Here is a 15,873-nt window from a genome sequence, read left to right as displayed (position 1 = left end):
TCCCCAAATCAGTCATGGATACGATCAAGACACATTTAGCTTACAAGAAAGGTGTCAGGTGAAGAATGTGACTAGAGAAAGCATCAGCACTAGGAGGAAGCCATGATTAACTACTACAAAATAAAACACAAGAATCTCGTCCTTGAAGATATCAATGCCCAGAACAAGCAAAAAGTAATTGGAGCTTGTCCTGCTCACCAAGGAGGCCAAGATCAGGACCCCTGTGACCGACGACATAGATCCTAACCAATGGGCATGTTTGAAGAAAAAGAAGATGATGATTCTTAATCGAGATGTGTGATTCACTCGATCGCACTTCTATTTGTGTCGTATTCTTTCGGAATATCATTTTTTTGAATCTTTGAACTCCCTTGTAATGCCAATTCAATGTCCGAAATGCGGTTTTCCCTTAGAGATGCCTTCCCTTAAGTGCGTGCAAATAGGAATCTCTAACCCTTGAGATGGGAGGTGTGACTTGTGAGAGGTTGAACCTATTTGGGAAATGTGACATCATAGGCTCATAGGCATGGCAGTGATGGACGTAACCCTAGCCGCCGCGCCTCCCACCCCCTCCACCTGCCTCCTCCCTCCTCCGCCGTCGCCAAGGGGCGCGCCTGGGCAAAGTTTGGTGGGCGCCAGCGGCGGCGGGGGCCCTCCTCGTCCCCTTGTCCCCTTTGAACCACTTTGGCGGCAGGCATTGATGGCGGCTGACCAGAAAGGAGAGCTTGGGCGTGGTGCTGCCGGGTACCACGGCGCCGCATCAGTGGTGCGGCGGACAGCATCGACTCTTCTTCGGGCGGATCTGTATCATTGGGGTGGGATCTGGCCGGTGAGAACCGGGCTCCGATTCGGTCGGAGCCAACGATGGTGGCGTCCTCGGGCGTCATCACCTTGTTGAAGGCATCGTTGCTACAGATCCGACCGCTGGTGTTGTTTTCCCTCTTGAGTGCATCGTTCTGGAACAAGTGATACCTGGAGGAAGTCATCTGGCAGAGCGATTTTCCATCTACTACGCCGATGTTGGCGGATCTCGGCGGCATGGTGCAGTGGAGCCTCGGAGATGGAAGAAGCGTGATGGACGTGCGTAGGATGGTGGTGTCGTCTGGCGTCGTCATGGTGTTGGTGGCATGCCTCACAAGGTCATTGCATTGATTTCTCCTAAAGATGGGTATGCGGAAGACGGTGGCGGCGAGGACTTCTGGAGCGTGTATGATGGTACGCGTCGAGGGTCTGCCGGACCGGTTGTGCCACCTGCTCGACATTGGGCGACTTGTCGAGGCCTTCATTTTTTGATGATGCGTGTTGGTTGGATGTCAGGGTGTTGGCTCTGTTCATTGACCCCCCCTTTCATCGATGATGTAGGATTAGCGAGCTATCGTTAGTTTTGGTGGCTTCGGTTCGATCTTTGTAATTGTTCTTGTAAATGTTGTGAATAATCTAATAAAAAGCCGTGTGCATCCCTTAATGCCGAGGCGTGCGCGGTTAAGGACATCTCCACATGCGCGTCGCAAACGGACGCAAAATATTTCACTGTCGAACCTAGCGATGCAGGTTCCCAGGCCTAGCAATGGGTGCCCGGCTTAGTACGCGCCACCGCCCCCTCGGCTGCCTCCGGCGTATAAAATGGGGCACTAGGGGTATCCATTCCCTCAACCCTAGCTACCTCCCCAATCCCCAACCCTAGCGCCGCCATCCACCTTCTCCCCATGCGCTCCATGGCGAGTCCCAGGGGCCGAGCCGAGGTTGCGGCCACCGAGGCCGGGTCAGGGATAGGGTGCGGTGACCCAGCATACCACTGCATGTTGTAGTATACAAGTCGTTGATATGATCTTTGTGAAGGGGCTTCCTCACAAATTGCCATATCCCTCAGAGTGGTACAACAGAAACATTGCAGGTCATACACTCCATACTTTATTACAAACATTGTCTTACAAGTTGGTATTCTCACAGGTCCTATGAGAACACCCTAATATACTACTAAAGTACCATTACAACTCATACTAAAGATGAAAAGAGCTCAACAACTTATTTAGGTAAGTTCTACGTTGCTCGGCTCTATGATGCTAGGGTATGTCACTACTCCTCCACCTCCGTGTTATCTGGTCCGTAGACTATCCCATAGTCTACGCCTTCCACTCCGCCGGTAAGATCAGGTTCTTCGTAGACCAGCTCGTAGCTTCCTTCTGGTGCTCCATCGTTGATAGCCTCCACTTCGGAATCACAGTCTAGCAAGGGTGTCGAAAGAAAGTGAGTACAGAGGTACTCAGCAAGTTCTAAAAGAATAAAAGGTGTTTGATGCACTAGCTACGACCATTGATCAGGAAATCGCCGGTCAATGCATGTTTTGAAAACATTTCTTCAAAAGGTTGCTTTTATTATGAAAACTATGCCCGTCAGTCTTCACAGGTTGACTAGAACTTCGTGGAGTTCCTTTCCTGCCGCGTTCGCTCCCTTCCGGAACAAGGAGTGACAGCCACAATTTGATACACTCTGCAGAGGTGCGTTACTTTTCCCACAAGAGATCTCACCCTTTTTGCCATCCGCAGGGACTTGCCCCCGTTCACACTTCCTTTGGTGTGAGGCCAGGTATAAAGATCCAAGCCCACACCGCCTTCTCCCTTGTTGCAAACCCACCCTTTTGTCCACCCGTACACCTCCAGTAGACTTTCCCCCGATAATACGGCTTTACTCATGGTATACTTTGGACAATCCTTCATAGATCGTAGAGCCATCATCACTAATGGATGGGGATTTAAAAGGCTATCCCAACCTACGGCAGTGCCTCCAACACCCCGCCGGCTCTACCAATCCATTGGCGTGCAGAAGGGAAAAGATACAGCTGGCTTTTCCAGAGCCATTATAGATCTCATGGTCAACGCGGTTTGTACGGCGCTAGAATCACTGGACGGCATTGGTAATTTAATCCTAGGGTGATATAACCCATTGCAATGGAACCTCCACCATATCAACACATACCATGGTTCCATTGCCAGCCACATAGTCATATTCATAATTGGAAAATAACATTTCATTTGCGATGCAGGAATGATAAGTATATAGTTTTGCATTAAAGTAATGGAAAATAATCAAGTTGACATGAGCAAGGGTGAACTTGCACGTGGAATTTGCGAGATAGTGCGGTTCAATGCGCTTGATGGAACATGGACCTCGGGTTCTGTAAGAAGCATCATTGTCCGGTAAGGACAATGTTATAAAAATCCAAATAATGCAATCATGGATGTATTATTTTATGTTGAATCCCTTTACCCCATTGAGTTATTACAAGTTAGGGTTGTATTTAAGATTTATGTCTTTGACGGTAATTTACAATTGATTTAAAAGTGTTAATCATGGTAATTCACACAAAGTACAACAATTTTCAAAGTAAAATGATTTTACTTGATAATTACCTTAGTCATTCCAAAATAATTTGAAATTATAGAGTTACCTCCATAGTTTTTGGAATAAAAGGGAATATAATATTTTTCTGGGAAAAATTCCCTTGTTCAAATGAAATGACTTGGAATAATAGAATCTCATTTTGAAATGTTGGAAAATAAGTATTTGAACTTATTTGAGATTTTTCCTTGAATTTTAAATACAAGGAAATAATAATTTAAAATTCCAAGTTATTATTTAAATTCTAAAAATTCATAATTTTGAATTTGTTCCATAATTTCATTTCATATTTTATTCTGGTTAAGATTTATTTTTCATTTACCAATCCAATTTTTATTGGATTTTTAGAGTTGTTTATGATTTATAAAAATTTGTCACAGTTTTGGTCTTTTATTAAATGTAAAATGACCAAAATACCCCTTGGACCCCTTTTGGGCCCAGCCCAATTAAACTAACCTGTGGACGGCCCAAATAGGCTGGCCCCCTTTTTGGGTTTGGTGGCGCCGAAGCGGCCCACCACTCTCACTCTCACTCGGCCCTCTTCTCACTCGTCTAACCCTAGCCTCTCTGGCGATTCTGTGGCGATGGCGTCGCCGCCATGGCCGCCGCCCTGCTCCGGCCATCACCGGCCTCCTCCGCCGTAGCCACTTACCGATCTAGAACCGCCTCGAGCAGATCTATCGATCTGTCCGAGCCGTTTCTCTCCTCTCGTCCTCTCCTGGCGAATCGCCTCGATCTGGATCTCGTGGAGAATCGCCATGGGCGATCTGGTGGTCTCCGACGAGCTCTCGCCTTCGTCATCGTCGTGTGCGCCTCCGAGACCGACCTGGCGCGGGTGCTGCTCGCAGCGCCTGTGCCGTCGTCTCCGTGCTGTGCTGCTGTGGTGGTGTTCGTCGGCGTAACGCCGCGACTTCCACTGGCTTTGCGGCTGCTATGGCCGCGCGGGCACCGCCTCGCCATGCCATAGTTTACGCCTCCGTGCGCGGGTAAGGTTCTCTCGTTCCTCCTCCTACTCCTCTCGTGCGCCTCCCCTTGTTACCGTGCTTCTTCCTCCTCATGCTATGTTACTCTCTGGTGATCTTGTGATCATCTAGAGTCATGCTCTTTCTGCGCAATCTTGCCGTGCTTCGGTTTATCGTAAGCTTATGGTCGGATTACCGCTATTGGTACTGGCACACGTCGATTTGCTTGCTGTTCATGTTATGCTTGCTTCTCTGCTACTCCTAGCTTGCTTTATACTTGCCATGCTATGCTGTGCTTGCTTATGGCTTGATATACCCTGCTGTTCATGCTTATAGGCTTGCTATGCTTACTGGTTTATTCATACTTGCTTGTCTAGGTGCACTTGTGATGCATCTGTGACACTTGTGTGTGTGCCAGAGGTGCCTGTGATATGATTCAGTACTACTACTGCAAGCCAATGATCCATTGGATCATTTCTTGCTTGTTGGCTAATCCCTCTGTGTAGCTTGGCTTGCTATGATTGATCAATTTGATCAATAGCTTGTCAGTGATTGCTTACTGGCTAATTCTGTGGCTATATGAATCAATTGTCTAGTGATGCTGATGCTCAAGCATCACTGTGTGGTTGCTTACTTGTGCTGTTGCTTATTTCTAGCTATCTAGAGTTGCTCTAGTGGCTATGAATTAAGTTGTCTTGCTTAACAGTATGCTGCTGTCATGTCTAGCATGGATCTGTAATAAATTCATGCTTGGATTATTTAATTATGATGAACTACTTATGCAGTGATGATTTAAATGTCTTGCTTGTATATGAGTTTGCTGTTCATGATTCTTTTACAAGCAATTAAAATCTGAATCCATTTCTGGATAGTGATGTGATCTATTTGGCTTGCTCTTATTTGGTGCTAAGTGTGATGTGACCTCAGTAGCCTTGCTACTGATTGGTTGCTCACATGATTGATTTGATCTTGTTGGCTACTCACTTTGCTTGCATATTTGGGAATCATATTAAGTATGAATGCCAATATGCTTGCCTGTGAAGAAATCTAGGGTTTTACTGATGGTTGCTTGCTTAGGATCTTCTGTATAGTCTTAGCTGCTAATCTATGCTATCTACTGGTGCTATCTGTGCATGTGATCTTGCTAGTGTGTGCATCTGTGCAAGATTTCTAGCTTCTGTGCACAGGATCTATATCTGGATGGTTTCTATCTTAGTAGCTTTTGACTGGCAGTAATCCTTGGTGAAAACCAAGTGATGATTCACCCATATGAGCATCTGCTCATCCCATGCTTATGCATATGATGGATTAGATCCATTGGATCTCTTCCAGGAACTAGGTATACCTTGTTCCAGCTCCTAGAATGAAATGTTTTGTTGTTGCAGTCTTGTGGTTTGTGCACATGACCCTTCACCTCCAGTCCTGGTTGATCTTCTAGGTCACCATGATTTCTGGTGGCTGAGTGTTTTGTGTTTTTGTTCTGTTCTTGAGCAAGAACAGTGAAGAACACTTGATGTTGTTCTTGGATAGGGCTTGCTGTGTGTTGCTCTGGTCGACAAGGCATGGTTTCTAGGGTTTCTGCCTATTTATTACTGCTGTGGTTCTCCTCTGGCTTGGACACCTTACCCTGGCATATCTAATGACTCATCTATGGTGTTGTGCTGTTGGTGCATTGCACCAACAGGTGCTGTGGTGAAACTTGAGCCCCTGAGGTGCTCAGGTTTGGTCTCTTTGGTGCTCTTATCTTGATCTTGTCCAAACCTTTGATGAGACACAAGTGTCAATGACACTTGGTTAATCGACCAAACTGCACATTGCTAGTTTCTAATCCCACAGCTAGTGTCTTTGCTTTGTTTTGCAGGTTTTTGAAGGTGAATATGACCAGAAGATATTCTCCAAGTCATTAGTCTAAGTTTTAGTTTAGGAATCAAATTGTAATCTTCCTTTTTATTTCTGTTTATTATTCATTAATTCTTGTATCAAGAATTTTGTAAAGACAATGTAATTTGTGTTGTGATATCAATAAAGCCCAAGGTTTTTGTTTATGAGCTTTTGATTTATGTAATATTTATATTCTGGAATAATCATTGTATTTGTGATTCACTTTGAAATTCAAATTTGTTTGAATTCATAAGTTGTTTGAATTATGAATTCCATTTATATTGTTCAATGTTTATTGTTTAATGTATTGACACTTGTCAAATGAAATCAATTCCCCAAATCAAGCAAGATACAAAAGAGATCATGTCGAAATTTCCCTAACTCACAATGCCTAACCCTAAGTGCAAAATGAGAGAGAACCTCGATCCCTCTTAGGTTTAGTTGCAATAAGGCGCGAAAATTTCCCCCGTTTTGCGATGAAATGCACATCCCATTTCTAAATCTACCCTTCATTGTTCCTATGTTCTGGGTTATTACAGCCTCTCCCCCTTAACAGAAACTTCGTCCGAAGTTAAGATTGGTACCTGAACATCTCGGGGTAAGACTTCCTGAGTTCTTCTTCCGTCTCCCAAGTGGCTTCTCGCTCAGGATGATGTTGCCATTGCACTTTACAATATTTGATTGCCCTGTTTCTTAACTTTTTCCATTGAACTTCTAAGATTTTCTCAGGCCTTTCCACATAGGTTAGATCAGATTGCAATTCAATTTCTTCATATGTGATAGGATCATCCGGTGCCTTCAAACACTTTCTGAGTTGTGATACATGAAATACATTATGAATTTGACTTAGTTGTGCCGGTAATTCCAACTCAAAAGCTGTTCCTCGATTCTGACTGATTATCTTAAATGGTCCGATATATCGAGGACTTAATTTTCCTTTTACTCCGAACCTCTTAAGTCCTTTCATTGGGCTAACCTTCAGATAGACCATGTCTCCCACTTTCGGTTCCCAATCTCTTCTTTTTAAGTCGGCGTAACTCTTCTGACGACTCTGAGCTACCTTGAGTCTATCCCGGATCACCTCGATGACATCTTGTCTCTCTTTGATGTAGTCCGGTGTAAACTCCTTGTTTTCTCCGGTTTCAAACCAACAAATTGGTGATCGACACTTCCTTCCGTACAATGCTTCGTACGGTGCCATCTGAATGCTACTCTGATAACTATTGTTATATGAGAACTCTGCTAAAGGTAAATGATCCTCCCATGAGCCTCCAAAGTTCAGAGCACAAGCTCTAAGCATGTCCTCAAGTATCTGATTGGTTCTTTCGGTTTGTCCTCCGGTTTGTGGATGATATCTGTCTTGAAATCCAACTTGGATCCCAAAGATTCTTGTAGTTGTTTCCAGAATGCTGATGTGAAAATCGAACCTCTATCTGAGACTATCTTTTTTGGTACTCCATGCTTACTCACAATTTCCTTCACATATATATCCACAAGCTTTTCTGCATTATCTTTTGTGTTTACGGCTATGAAATGAGCACTCTTGGTGAGTCTATCCACTATTACCCATATCATATCCTTCTTCTTATTAGTCATTGGTAAACCAGTAACAAAATCCATTCCTATTTCATCCCATTTCCATTCCGGTATCTCTAGTGGTTTGAGTAATCCCGCAGGACTCTGATGCTCTGCCTTCACTCGATGACATGTATGACATTCCAAGACATATTGTGCTATTTCTCTCTTCATGTTGTTCCACCAGAACATCTCCTTCAAATCCATATACATCTTCGTACTTCCCGGGTGTATGGAATAAGGGGTTTCATGTGCTTCTTTTAATATGATTGACTTCACTTGGATCATACGGTACACAGATCCTTTTTCGGAAATATAATGAATCAAAATCCCCTAGATGGAATTCGATGGTCTTCCTTCGCCAATCCTTTTATCTCCTCTTGGATGAACAAATCATCCGCTTGCTTTCGGATAATCTCATATTTCAAGTCTGAGTACATCTCATCCATTATCCTCATGGTTGCTATACTTCCTTTGACATCACCCTGAATAAACAGAATCTGAGCATCTTCTAACTCCTTCCGAAGTTCCTTCGGAATTTCCCATTCCGTAGGTTGATTCTCCGTACTCTTCCTACTTAGAGCATCTGCTACTACATTAGCTTTGCCTGGTGTATAGTTGATCTTAAGATCGTAATCCTTAATCAACTCTAACCATCTCTTCTGTCTCATGTTTAATTCTTTCTGGGTGAAGAAATACTTCAAACTTTTGTGATCAGTGTATAACTCACACTTGGATCCATATAGAAATTGTCTCCAACTCTTCAAAGCATACACAACTGCCGCTAATTCGAGATCATGTCTTTGGGTAGTTGTGTTCATGTGGTTTCAACTGTCTTGATCCATAAGCTATTACCTTCCGATCTTGCATAAGAACACATCCAAGTCCATTCTTGTAAGCTTCAAAATACACCGTATAATCCTTTCCAGGTTCAGAACTGCTAACACCGGTCTTGTGGTTAACTTATCCTTGAGTGTTTGGAAGCTGGCTTCACACTCATCAGTCCACACAAATGGAGTATTTTTCTTGAGTAACTTGGTCATTGGTCCTGCAATCTTCGAAAATCCCTCTATGAATCTCCGATAATAGCCTGCCATACCAAGAAATCCTCGTATCTCCTTAGCATTTTTAGGTGATTTCCATTCCAATACGGACTGAACCTTATTTGGATTCACCGCTATGCCTTCTTTGGTTATCACATGTCCAAGAAATTCAACACTATCTAACCAAAACTTGCACTTGCTGAACTTCGCATATAGCTGATGTTCCCTCAAAGTTTGCAGAACTATCTTCAAATGTTTGGCATGTTCTTCTTTATCTTTGGAATAGATTAGAATATCATCTATGAACACTATCACAAACTTGTCCAAGTACTTCATGAATATCTTGTTCATCAAATTCATGAAAATTGCTGGTGCATTTGTTAGTCCAAATGGTACAACCAAGTATTCATGGTGTCCATACCTTGATACGAATGCTGTTTTTGGTACATCTTCCTTCTTGATCTTGATTTGATGGTATCCTGACCTTAAATCTATCTTTGAGAAGACTCCTGCTCCTTGAACTTGATCAAAAAGATCTTGAATTCTAGGTAAAGGATACTTGTTCTTGATAGTTACATTGTTCAAATTTCTGTAATCTCCACACATTCTCTTTCCTCCATCTCTTTTATCCACAAAAATAACTGGTGTACCCCATGGTGACACACTTTCTTGAATAAATCACTTCTGTTCCAGTTCATCTATCTAAGCTTTTAGTTCCACTAACTCCTTTGGCCCCATCTTATATGGTGGTTGTGCTATTGGTGTTGTGCCTGGAATTAGATCGATTGTGAATTCTATCTCTCTATCGGGTGGCATCCCCGGTAGTTCCTTAGGAAATACATCCTTAAACTCATTTACTACAGGAATATCTTCAATTCTCACTTCCTTCAGGCTATTGAGTTCCAATCCGATCTCCAACTCACTGTACCTATCTCCTTGGAACACTATTCTACCTCCGATGGAGTTACGAAGTGACACTGTTTTGTCTCCACAGTTAATCACCGCTCCATTTTCTGTCAACCAATCCATCCCTAAGATGACTGATATGTCCTTCATGGGTATGATGAATAGGTCCGCGAAATACACACAGTCACATATGGTTAGGACTTGTGCTTCTTTCACGTGGGTTACTAAGATCGTTCCCCCCGCGGATAGGACAGTTATAGGGGTTTCTAACTTAGAACATCTAAGCCCGAATTTTTCCACAAACTCCAATGCAAGAAATGATGTGGTTGCTCCAGTATCAAATAATACTTTGCCAGGATGAGTAAGAATGCTTAGCGTACCTAAGACTGTTTGATCCGACTCTTCCGCTTGTTCCAAAGATGTGCAATTCAGCTTTCCATAAGGCTTTCCCTTCTTGTTGTTGTAGTTATTGTAGTTGCGGTTGGTGTTGTTGTTATTGTTATTGCGGTTGTTGTTGTTGTTGTTTCCACCTCGTCCTCCAGAGTTCTGTCCGCTCCAAGATGCCTTGTTCGGACACTCCGGCTTGATGTGTCCTTCCTTCCCACAACCATAGCAGATGATTCTGGGTTTCTGACAGTCCTTCTGCAAATGACCCCTTTGGCCACAACTGTTGCAGATGATCTGGTTAATTGGGTTCTGACTCTGACCTCCCCGGTTGTATTGATTACCAGTAGTAGGTCTGTATCGAGGTTTGAAACTCCGATCAGGTAATGGTTTACTGATTGGGTACTTCCTTGGCTCTATACGAGCTCTCTTCCTCCTGTCCTCCTGGACTTGCCTGTAGTCATCCTCGAAAGTGATTGCCGAGTCAATCAGTTCCTGGAATTCGGCAGTCCGTGCCAACCTCAGTTGCATCTTCATGTATGGATTCATGCCTTTCATGAATCGCTTCTTCCGCTTCTCCTCGGTATCTACATCCTCAGGTGCATACCTGGATAACCTATTGAAATCCCGAACATACTGCATAATTGGTGCAGTATTCTGTCTTAGTTCTTCAAACTCCCTCTTCTTCAACTCCACCACGCTGTCCGGAACATGAGCATCCCGAAACTTCTTCTTGAACTCCTCCCAGGTGAATACCTTATCTGGAGGGTGTACTGCTACAAGGTTCTCCCACCATGATGCTGCTGGTCCTGACAACAGATACGTGGTGTATCTAATCTTTTCCTCATCGTTGCATCCAACAGTCTTCAACTTCCGTTCCGTATCCATGAGCCAATCTTCAGCGTCCATTGGTTCTGGAGCTGATGTAAATGGTAATGGTTTTGCATTTTGGAAGTCCGATAGTGTTACTCCCTTGCCTTCATTACCCCTATCATTAATGACATGGGTAAAGAAATCCTGCATATTCTTGCTCTGGCTTTCCTGGTAACGCCTCCTATCTTCCTCCATTGACCTCATATATTGTTGGAAGTCTGGGTGCAACATTGGGTGTGGTGGTGGTGGTGGTGCGTTTTCTGCTCTAGCTGCTGCATCTGCTTCCTCTTTCTCTCTGGCTTCCCGCTCTCTGCAAGCCTCTTCAGTTTCTACTAACGCCATTTCCCCCTAGTCCTGTAACAAAGAGCGATTACTCATAATTACACCATGCAAATGCTTTCTGAGCTCAACTCAATGTCCAGAACTAGTCACACAATGAAATCAAGAAGCAAATCCAAAACAAACATTTATTATGTATATACACTGTATAATACATAACACACTCACAAACTTATATTACATGTGGTACATATAAACCACTTATTTGGCTCAAAGCCCAAGCCAACGGAAATTTAAAATACGTTCTATTACAATACCACCTAGATTACTTTATTCTTCCTTGGAACTCTACTCCTCATCGTCTTCATTCGCCTCCGCGTACATCCCTGGGGTCCATCCGGTACAACGGTCTGTCCTCCGAAGACCGTCCGGAATGAAAGTTCTTCCCGTAGGTATGTAATCTGAATCGGACGAAGTGCCGAGACAGAGATCTGTCATTCCAAAGTAACTAGATAAAGACTCATACATATCCCCAGTGGAATACAGTGCCTCATCTCCAGTCATCCATGGAGGATTCCTATTCCCTTGACCCCTCATCTTCTTCTTCTTCTTTTTCTTTGTTCCAGAACTCTCACCTACTTCGTACTGTGATGGTTTAGATATTCCCATCTCCAAATCTAAAGAAATGGAATCAGTACCTTTCTCTTCCTGCCCATAGTGTTGGTTAACATTCGGGTTAACCGCATCACTCTCATCTCCTGTATCACATGGAATTGGCTCCTCCTCATCACCGAAAGGTTCCCCGAAACGCCAACCCGTCGAGTTTTCAATCGGTGACTCCGAGCAATTTATGTTCCATGAGTGGTCTCCCCCATATCCAGTATCATATGATGCTGACACGTGTGGGTAGTGCGGAACAAAGTTAGGTGTAAGTGGATCTCTTGTAGGTAGATTTCTCTTGAACCACTGGTCACTCAAATCTACATCACTGTCTGGGTTAAAGAAGGGTGTAGTATGTTGTGGTTGTGCCCTCAAGTCATGCATCCGAGTTTGGACTTTATCAGGGTCCGTGAACTTAGCTAGCATGTGGTCAATCTCACCTCTCATCTTCATGTGTAAAAGGTACATCGTGGTCAATAAAGACTTACAACTATCCATGTGCTGTGCTGCAGCTTCAGGACTTCTGTGGGCTAATACCAAATGATTAAGAGTGGGATCCTCATCTTCCTCGGCATGAGGTATATGAGAAAACTCTGAACATAGGAGTTCTACTGACTTATGCTGCCTTATCTCAAGGATTGCCTTGAATAGGCCCATATGGTAGGCTGTGGTGATAGTTTTGGCTTCTCCGTATGGCATTATACGACTCATCAGCAGTTGTTCCGGTAGTTGGACCGATACTCTGCACTTGGCTAGGATTTCCCCATCATAGTAAGTATACTTGATAACAGGTATCCGTGGATCGCAATGAAGTTCCTTCAAAGATCCCACACAGGAGAGCTGTTATTGGTCCATCATAATCACCGAGCCAACCCTCAACTTTCCTCAAAGTCCTCTTAGGAAAAGTGTTCGCCATTATGGCTGTATACAAAAGCAGAATATTAGTGATGATAATGCATCATAATAGCTATAATAAAGAATTATCGCACTAAAATATATGGTTTTGCTATTCTCAAGTGAATAATCACCATACTTTTAGAGAATCCTTTACTATTTCTACTAGACTCCTACAGGTTTCTTCCCTATACTAGGTTTTTCCAACCTAAGGTCGCAACATTTGCTCTGATACCAGCTGCGGTGACCCAGCATACCACTGCATGTTGTAGTATACAAGTCGTTGATATGATCTTTGTGAAGGGGCTTCCTCACAAATTGCCATATCCCTCAGAGTGGTACAACAGAAACATTGCAGGTCATACACTCCATACTTTATTACAAACATTGTCTTACAAGTTGGTATTCTCACAGGTCCTATGAGAACACCCTAATATACTACTAAAGTACCATTACAACTCATACTAAAGATGAAAAGAGCTCAACAACTTATTTAGGTAAGTTCTACGTTGCTCGGCTCTATGATGCTAGGGTATGTCACTACTCCTCCACCTCCGTGTTATCTGGTCCGTAGACTATCCCATAGTCTACGCCTTCCACTCCGCCGGTAAGATCAGGTTCTTCGTAGACCAGCTCGTAGCTTCCTTCTGGTGCTCCATCGTTGATAGCCTCCACTTCGGAATCACAGTCTAGCAAGGGTGTCGAAAGAAAGTGAGTACAGAGGTACTCAGCAAGTTCTAAAAGAATAAAAGGTGTTTGATGCACTAGCTACGACCATTGATCAGAAATCGCCGGTCAATGCATGTTTTGAAAACATTTCTTCAAAAGGTTGCTTTTATTATGAAAACTATGCCCGTCGGTCTTCACGGGTTGACTAGAACTTCGTGGAGTTCCTTTCTGCCGCGTTCGCGATTCCTTCCGGAACAAGGAGTGACAGCCACAATTTGATACACTCTGCAGAGGTGCGTTACTTTTCCCACAAGAGATCTCACCCTTTTTGCCATCCGCAGGGACTTGCCCCCGTTCACACTTCCTTTGGTGTGAGGCCAGGTATAAAGATCCAAGCCCACACCGCCTTCTCCGCGACTGCAAACCCACCCTTTTGTCCACCCGTACACCTCCAGTAGACTTTCCCCCGATAATACGGCTTTACTCATGGTGTACTTTGGACAATCCTTCATAGATCGTAGAGCCATCATCACTAATGGATGGGGATTTAAAAGGCTATCCCAACCTACGGCAGTGCCTCCAACACCCCGCCGGCTCTACCAATCCGTTGGCGTGCAGAAGGGAAAAGATACAGCTGGCTTTTCCAGAGCCATTATAGATCTCATGGTCAACGCGGTTTGTACGGCGCTAGAATCACTGGACGGCATTGGTAATTTAATCCTAGGGTGATATAACCCATTGCAATGGAACCTCCACCATATCAACACATACCATGGTTCCATTGCCAGCCACATAGTCATATTCATAATTGGAAAATAACATTTCATTTGCGATGCAGGAATGATAAGTATATAGTTTTGCATTAAAGTAATGGAAAATAATCAAGTTGACATGAGCAAGGGTGAACTTGCCTGTGGACTCATGAGATAGTGCAGTTCAATGCAGTTAATGGAACCTGGACCTCGGGTTCTGTAAGAAGCATCATTGTCCGGTAAGGACAATGTTATAAAAATCCAAATAATGCAATCATGGATGTATTATTTTATGTTGAATCCCTTTACCCCATTGAGTTATTACAAGTTAGGGTTGTATTTAAGATTTATGTCTTTGACGGTAATTTACAATTGATTTAAAAGTGTTAATCATGGTAATTCACACAAAGTACAACAATTTTCAAAGTAAAATGATTTTACTTGATAATTACCTTAGTCATTCCAAAATAATTTGAAATTATAGAGTTACCTCCATAGTTTTTGGAATAAAAGGGAATATAATATTTTTCTGGGAAAAATTCCCTTGTTCAAATGAAATGACTTGGAATAATAGAATCTCATTTTGAAATGTTGGAAAATAAGTATTTGAACTTATTTGAGATTTTTCCTTGAATTTTAAATACAAGGAAATAATAATTTAAAATTCCAAGTTATTATTTAAATTCTAAAAATTCATAATTTTGAATTTGTTCCATAATTTCATTTCATATTTTATTCTGGTTAAGATTTATTTTTCATTTACCAATCCAATTTTTATTGGATTTTTAGAGTTGTTTATGATTTATAAAAATTTGTCACAGTTTTGGTCTTTTATTAAATGTAAAATGACCAAAATACCCCTTGGACCCCTTTTGGGCCCAGCCCAATTAAACTAACCCAGGGACGGCCCAAATAGGCTGGCCCCCTTTTGGGTTTGGTGGCGCCGAAGCGGCCCACCACTCTCACTCTCACTCGGCCCTCTTCTCACTCGTCTAACCCTAGCCTCTCTGGCGATTCCGTGGCGATGGCGTCGCCGCCATGGCCGCCGCCCTGCTCCGGCCATCACCGGCCTCCTCCGCCGTAGCCACTTACCGATCTAGAACCGCCTCGAGCAGATCTATCGATCTGTCCGAGCCGTTTCTCTCCTCTCGTCCTCTCCTGGCGAATCGCCTCGATCTGGATCTCGTGGAGAATCGCCATGGGCGATCTGGTGGTCTCCGACGAGCTCTCGCCTTCGTCATCGTCGTGTGCGCCTCCGAGACCGACCTGGCGCGGGTGCTGCTCGCAGCGCCTGTGCCGTCGTCTCCGTGCTGTGCTGCTGTGGTGGTGTTCGTCGGCGTAACGCCGGCGACTTCCCTGGCTTTGCAGCTGCTATGGCCGCGCGGGCACTGCCTCGCCATGCCATAGTTTCTGCCTCCAGGCGCGGGTAAGGTTCTCTGTTCCTCCTCCTACTCCTCTGTGCGCCTCCCCTTGTTACTGTGCTTCTTCCTCCTCATGCTATGTTACTCTCTGGTGATCTTGTGATCATCTAGAGTCATGCTACTGCTGCGCAATCTTGCTGTGCTTCGGTTTACTGTAAGCTTATGGTCAGATTAC

This window comes from Lolium perenne, chromosome 5 (assembly GCF_019359855.2).
Source record: "Lolium perenne isolate Kyuss_39 chromosome 5, Kyuss_2.0, whole genome shotgun sequence".
Taxonomy (NCBI): Eukaryota; Viridiplantae; Streptophyta; class Magnoliopsida; order Poales; family Poaceae; genus Lolium; species Lolium perenne.
This window is presented reverse-complemented; position numbering follows the sequence as displayed.